At 37.1% G+C, this 7123-nt stretch overlaps 1 pseudogene; it reads right to left on the reverse strand.

Annotated features, from left to right (window-relative positions):
- Positions 1-1137: 1137 nt before the first annotated feature.
- LOC114639449 lies at positions 1138-2978 on the reverse strand (annotated as a pseudogene).
- Positions 2979-7123: the final 4145 nt, after the last annotated feature.

The raw sequence follows: 7123 nt of genomic DNA on the forward strand, positions 1-7123 counted from the left end.
TTTGAATCTCTTACTTTGAGAATTTCAAAAGAATTCCTATTTAGATGTTTCAATATTATTTACTTAACTATTTGAAAAATCAGTTTTGCTTAATTAGTGAATTACTTTACTAGTTCTATTTTAAATATTCTTACTTAAGTTATTTTGATATATTTTAATATTTTAGTTACTTTCTAAAAGAGGATAGGGACCATAAACTATTTTCCTTCTTTTCTGGCATGTTCTAGGAGGGTTACCTCTAACAAAACCACAGAAGAGTACAAGAAAAACATATTCATATGTGTCCCATATATGTAAAACAAATAAACCTAAGATGAATCTTCAGGGAAGTTTATATTGTGGCAAGGGTTTTAGCTTGACCTCTGACACGGATGTTGCCAGCAGACGTTCTTTTACATTCTGTTGGATCAAGAGGTCCCCTTTCTACAGCAAGGTTCAGAACAACAGATTCCTAAAAGAACTTACAACCCTAGAATCCACAGTGGATAAGTATTCTGAAACTTCCTAGCCTCAAATCTCCCCTGACCTTCCATTTTGGGATTCCTATTTCCTCCTGTATGTTCGAACTTGTGTCTTTAGGTCTCTGTGTGTTGCTTGTACTTTTTATGACTCTTTTTCTCCTGTTTGTTTTGTCCTATTCCAACTTAAAAATAAGTATCATATTTTATTTTATCATTTTTCTGTTGATGTCTATTTGTTTCAAAAGAGAAAAGGAAAGGATATGGCTCCAGATGGGAGGGAAGGGGAGGAAGAAGTAGGAAGTGTTGGGAGAGAGAAAAGCATCATCATAATATATTGTATGGAAAATACATATTGCTCCTTAATTTCCCAATGGTTCAGCACGCTGTTTTTTTTTTTTTAATAAAGTTTAGTAGAAAGGACAGCAAGGTTAAAAATATGACATTGCTGAGGTGTTACAGGCACACAAGCCTAGGCTAAGCCTAGGTCTTGAGAGATGGAGGATACAAATAAGAAATTTTAGGTAAGCCTCAGCTACAAAGAGATGTTCCCATTTAGAAGTCTCTGTATCCATCCCTGTACCCCAATCCAGGGCCTGCTAAGGACAGAAAGAGTTGAAGAGGGTAATTGGCCACATGAAATACTGCTGTGACTAACCATGAGATGGAAAACAGGATTTCACATTTTCACAATCTGAAGGATATCTTCTTCCAGTGTATGATCTTTACCCACAGTCTGAGAATTATGTTTAACAGAAACGCCAAAGACCAAAGCATATTTTAATCTTTGATAAGATTTTTGAATCTTCAGGCACAAATACTCCACTGTGGTTTGAGGGTAAGGTAGCACCACTATTGACGTACTGTCTGGTAACTGGCCTTTGAGTTTAGTGTACATTTTTACTAGTTTGATAGTTCCTGATTTTCTCCAGCAGGTCATCAAAGCTCCAGTGGTGATAGGCAGAAGTGTGTTTGCAGTAAGACACCTTATAGATAACATCCAATTCCTCAGTGGAGGTCTGAACAATCTTACTTACTACATAAACACGGGAAATACAAACTCTGTTTTCTTCTACCACATCAATGAGGTCATTTAGCTATGGCAACATTATGAAAACTCATGTCAGCATTATGAATTTTGTATTCAGCCAAAATGTTCTGTGCTGTTTCAAGCATCTAGTTCACTCTGAGGGCAAGTGTCTATTAGATTAATGCCTCCCTTGTCTTTCTTCTTAAAGTCGATGTTGGGAGGTTTGCTGTTCAAGAGAATCCCAAAGCCTTCCAACTCATTTTCAATTATCTTATGTGCCAACGGTTTTAGGACATCCAGAATAATTGAGACCAAATTACGTGCTCAACCCACTGCAACGGCTTGGTTACCTCTGTCCTTTCCATCTTTGATATCTCCAATAATACCTGACCGATCCAGGAGCTGTATCTTGACACCTTTACATCTGATGTCATCAGACACGGTGGTCAAAGCAGTGAATTCATAAGGCTGCCACTTGAGAATTCACTTCTGCTAAGTTATTTAGCAGAGCTGACTTCCCCACAGATAGAAAGTCACAAATCCAATTTGAACATTGCCTACTGGTGACTCTATCACAACCTATTTCTGGCCTACCATCATGACCATCTTTTGGAGTTCTCTTCATCCTTGGCAAGGCAAACCTTAAACAGCCCAAGGTGATGTATTGTAGCCTTGTTCTTCTGAGTCTGAGCCATCTCAGATTCACTGTCAAGGATCTTCCCTGTGGTCCTGCTGCTGGTGGAGAGGCCTCGTGGCTGAGCTGAACTTCACACTGGCTAGATCTCTCTCACGTGCTGACCTCATCATAGGCCACTGCTGCAGTGCAAAATATATATCAGTAAAAGCCAAAAGATAATATAGAGCAGCTGTTCTCACTCTGTGAGTTGCAACTCATTTGGAGACAGAAAACCCCTTCACAGAAGTTGTATTTAAGGCAACAACAGGTGGAAACATAGAAGATATATAATAAATAAAAGGGATTAAAATAGGATAGTGTTATAGAAATATACAAGGAAATAAAGCACATTAGGTTCTTGTTTTGGTGTTTCAGTGTTGTTTTGTTTTGCTTCTTTGGTCAGTAATATGCATTTTTCTATTTCTGATTTGGTGATTTAGTTATTCCTTTAATTTGCTGTCTTTAAAATTCCCTTTCCCACAAGGCATAGTTCCTTAAAGCTTCTGAGTTAATCCATGAGGTAGGCCTAATTTTCTAATATTGAAATGCAAATCATGTTTCTGGTTTAGCATAAATTAGAAAGTCTTTAAATAAACTAAAGAAAAAATGAAAATCACCCCCGCCTGCTGTGGAGTGGACAACGGTGTCCTGTTGCAAATGTTAACCTTTGATCAGTTGGGGGTATGTGTTCAAATCAGAGGCATTGAGAAGCCTGGCTAGTGGCAGAATGTTTGCATCCCCCTTTTGACCCAATTATAGCAGTGTGTGGTCCAACTGACTGACTTTCACCCTCCAGAGCTTTGCTCCGATGCATGTCCGACTCCGAGTGGAGTGGGACAGGCATTAGTATTTACATGCACAGCATTCCAGCAGCACCTGTACTCCTTCACAGGTGAGCTGCTCTAACTCCGGGATCAACGAGCTCTATTAGGACAAGAACAGAATGAGTCAAAGCAGCAAAGCAACAAAGAGGAGAACAGGGCTTCCCCCCTTTTGTGTTATGGCCAGTGCTTCTGAGCTCAAAACATACTCTTGTTTTACACGTTGTCTTCATTCATTTTTTAGTATTGTAACAGCATACCACAAATCGGACTAATTATAAGCAGCATACTCCGATTTGGTCCATACTGATGGAGGCTGGGAAGTTCTGTAGAGAGTTTCAGCTTGTGAATCTTTATGCTGCATCCTATCATAAAGAAAGAGAGAGGAGGAGAGAGGAGAAAAAAAATACAGCTAAATCCCCGTATTAATTTATTCATTCCTGGTTTAACATAAATTAACTTATACGGGAAACATCTTCATTTCTTAATCACTTCTTAAAGGCTTGAACTCCAACACTGCTACAGTGGCAATTACATTTCAGGGTGAATTTTAGAATGCTAATTCCAAGTAAAGTAAATGTCAGTTCTGCATTGTTGTCAACTGTTATGATTTGAATAGGAAATGTCCTTCGAAATCACAAGTGCTGGACACCTGGTTTCCTGCAGAGGGCACTGTTTAGGGCGATGGCAGAAACTTCAGAAGCTCTGACATGGCTTAAAGAAGTAGGTCTATTAACTTAAAGAAGTGGTTATTAAGGTGCTGACTGTATCTGGTACGTGGTTCCTTCTGGTCTCTGCATCCTGTTTTCCACGAGGTAAGCAGCTTTCTTCGCACTACAATGATACTGTAACTAGGCCTGGACCCACATGCAAGAGAGTCTAGGAATGTGGGCTGAAGGTTCTGAAACTATGAGCCAAAAAGTAAATCATTAGTTCTTTAACTTCCTAATCCTCGCAGTGTCGAACACATTCTAACATATCATGCCTAAATGTTGGAACTGCCATGAAGAGAAGTTACAAAGAAAAATAGTTACTCTAAAAATTATTTCTCTTGTATGCCTTTTACTCCTCATTCAACTAATACTGCATACTAAATACTTAGAGAAATTTTTCTAAAATATGCTTTTCATTCTAATTTCACCTCATTCATTAAAACAAAACATTTCCAAAAGTCTAAAATGCAATTATTTTGTGCCTACGAATGCTAACATTTAAAACAATATTTAATTCCTTTTTTTAAAAACCAGATCACTTTTTACCACGATAAGGTCTGTGTAAGACGGCTTGGCACAAAGCCTTTGGTAAAGGTCTGAATAATGCTGCTTGTTTGTGACAGAAACAAGAACGAGAGTGAAATGGAAGCTTACTCCAATATACATGAAGAATGCAGAATTGAAAAACTAGAAATTGTCTGTGTTTATTACCCCTGTGTGAATGAATTACGATTCGAGAAAAAATAAATAAATTATTTAAAAAATAAAATAAAGAAGAAAAAGAAAAGAAAAACTAGAAATTGATTCTACGTAATCAGATCAATTTATACAATTCCAGAAAGAGGGATAGAAGTAAGGCTAAGGGAGAGATGGATAGAGACAATGAGGCATGCTTGCAGAAACCAAGAAAAACAGAGGATGGTTAAAATAATGTTATGAGTTATAATGAATAGACTTTTAAAATTTTGCCAAAATAGTATGTTTTTAAAACGATTCAACCATCAGTATTTAGAATCAGGAGATCTACCATCTTGTTTTCTGACTGCTTTGGTAAAGCATACACATCTGACTGATTACAGTAGAATTGTTAGTACTGGCCGTTTAACCATTCCCTTTCTGAGTTACTTTACTCATATTCATCTGCATTGTCCCTGAGAACATTTAATTTTGTGATCTCTGGTAGAACTGTGCCTTTTTGTTATGCCCCAGGAAATGCTAGCCTTTTAAAGACCTTAAGAGAGGGCACATTCCCAGACTGTATTCTGTGACTTCTTATTATGTAACTGTAGCATATATATGTCTTAGTGCAAAGGATTATCTTATGCAGTCTCAGAAGCTACAGCATAACTTCTAGAGGGCCTTTAGTAGTCAGAGATGACATACTACATGATGTTCACTATGACTGTTGTAGAGTGAAGTTCTGTTAGTAGTATGGCCACCAGATGGATGTTAGCCTGAATCTCTCTTCTACACTGCTTGTTACCTGGTTCTCTAACAATAGAAAAACTGTTACAAGATAACTTCTAGTGTTATAAAATCAATCTTTGATGATGAAAATATATACCCAGAGACTTGTTCACTCCCCTATTCACTAAGCAGACTTAAACAACACATCAACATCTTTTAGGTAAAATAAAATAAATAAATAGAATACGGATTATAGAGTCTCGTCTCAGGAGCTGTCATTAATAAGGGATCGAAGTGAAGACCATAAATAACTTATAAAGCTGAGATTAAATACCAAATATGCAAATAAAATAATACATGGTAATCATTTGTTCTCAACTTTCAATGTGTACAAAATTGCCATGAGGATTTGTAAGAATTAAAATGCTGTCTTTGGCTATGAAATGGTAGGTCCAGAATATATCTCTGTCACCAAAGATGGATTGCATGCCACTGGAAGATGAGTAGAGATGACTTCTTAGAAGAGCCAGAATGATTTCAAGAAGAGATAGCATTTGCCTCAGGCCTTGATTTGGAAAGAACTTGGCCTTGTATGGCACAGTGAAGGCCATTGGGGAGGAAATAGAAGTAATGGCAGATGCATAAAACTGCACAAATATAATTGTGAAGACGAAGTGACAGGAAAGCACTTCATATCGTGTATTTGTTCAGTAAGAACTATGCTTTTGCGAAATAACCTCACAATGTGGTGTGAAGTCTGTATTTACCACATGACCTTTATACCGTTGATAAGTAACTCTTCATGAGATTTGCTGGAATTAAGCTGTTATATTTAGCAAACCTGTATTAAATTTACATATGAACTAAGTGGGTATCACAAGCTCAAAAGTGATGATTCAAAATTTATACTCCTCTGGTACTTGAGTAACTCTTGATAATTCTCATAGCATGTAATAGACACTTGTTGCATATTCAGAAGCTTATTTATTTGATTGTTTATTTCAGGCTATGGCTATGTAGGTGAGGATGGCTTGAATTTGAGACACTCTAGCAGAGTTTGAGTGCTAGAATTTCCGGAAGGTCCCACAAATCCTAAGAAAATTCTTAATGTTTCCTGTTGGTCACCATCTTAAGTCTCTTTTCCATGGTGTAAGTGCAAAGAGGAACATAATGCACTTTATGTACTGAGGAATTTAGATTTCCAGCTTAGCAGACAAAAGGCTCTCCTGGTATTTTTTCTACAGAACGATGCTTTTATACTGCACAATAGCTTACAGATAAAAATCCTTTATTGCAGGAACAATATGTTTGTTTTAAATGTGAAGTAGAAACGTAAAGAGAATGAAATCAGAAGTGGAGCTAGACCTTTGACAAGCACATATTATGCTGTGCCACCAGTTTCACAGACAAAGACTTGTAAAATCAGAGTGAACAAGAAGAATGGTGAGGAAGGATGCAAGGCCAGAGCAAGCAGCACAAAAATGAAGAATTGCATCATCTTTTACAGAAATAACAAGTAGAACTGTTACCCAGAAAAAAACAGAAATCCACACGTGCATACCTAAGAAGACCCATCACTTGGAGGATTAGTGTTCATCAAAGTCAATTATTTAAATGTATTAAGCAGTATTTAGAATTTCATTGATAAAAGTTGTATAATTTGTCTTTACAAGTATGTTAAGTACAATTTATGGTGTGTGTGTGTGTGTGTGTGTGTGTGTGTGTGTGTGTCTGAGGCCTTTACTCTCCTATTAATGACTTCATTACCTTGGGCTCTCCAGGTATAATGCTCCTGCTCATTGTGTCTGAGATCTCCTTCATAGCCACTCTACTTCCTAGTAACTAATTTGTGGAAGTGTATGTTTCTACTTTGGCTCATCCAAATAAGTTGAACATGTAAAGCTAGACTAATTTCATTTTCACTTGGCCAGTTTTAGGGTGATAGAATTCTCTCTCTCTCTCTCTCTCTCTCTCTCTCTCTCTATATATATATATATATATATATATAGAGAGAGAGA

This window comes from Grammomys surdaster, unplaced genomic scaffold (genome assembly GCF_004785775.1).
Source record: "Grammomys surdaster isolate TR1022 unplaced genomic scaffold, NIH_TR_1.0 125708, whole genome shotgun sequence".
Lineage (NCBI taxonomy): Eukaryota > Metazoa > Chordata > Mammalia > Rodentia > Muridae > Grammomys > Grammomys surdaster.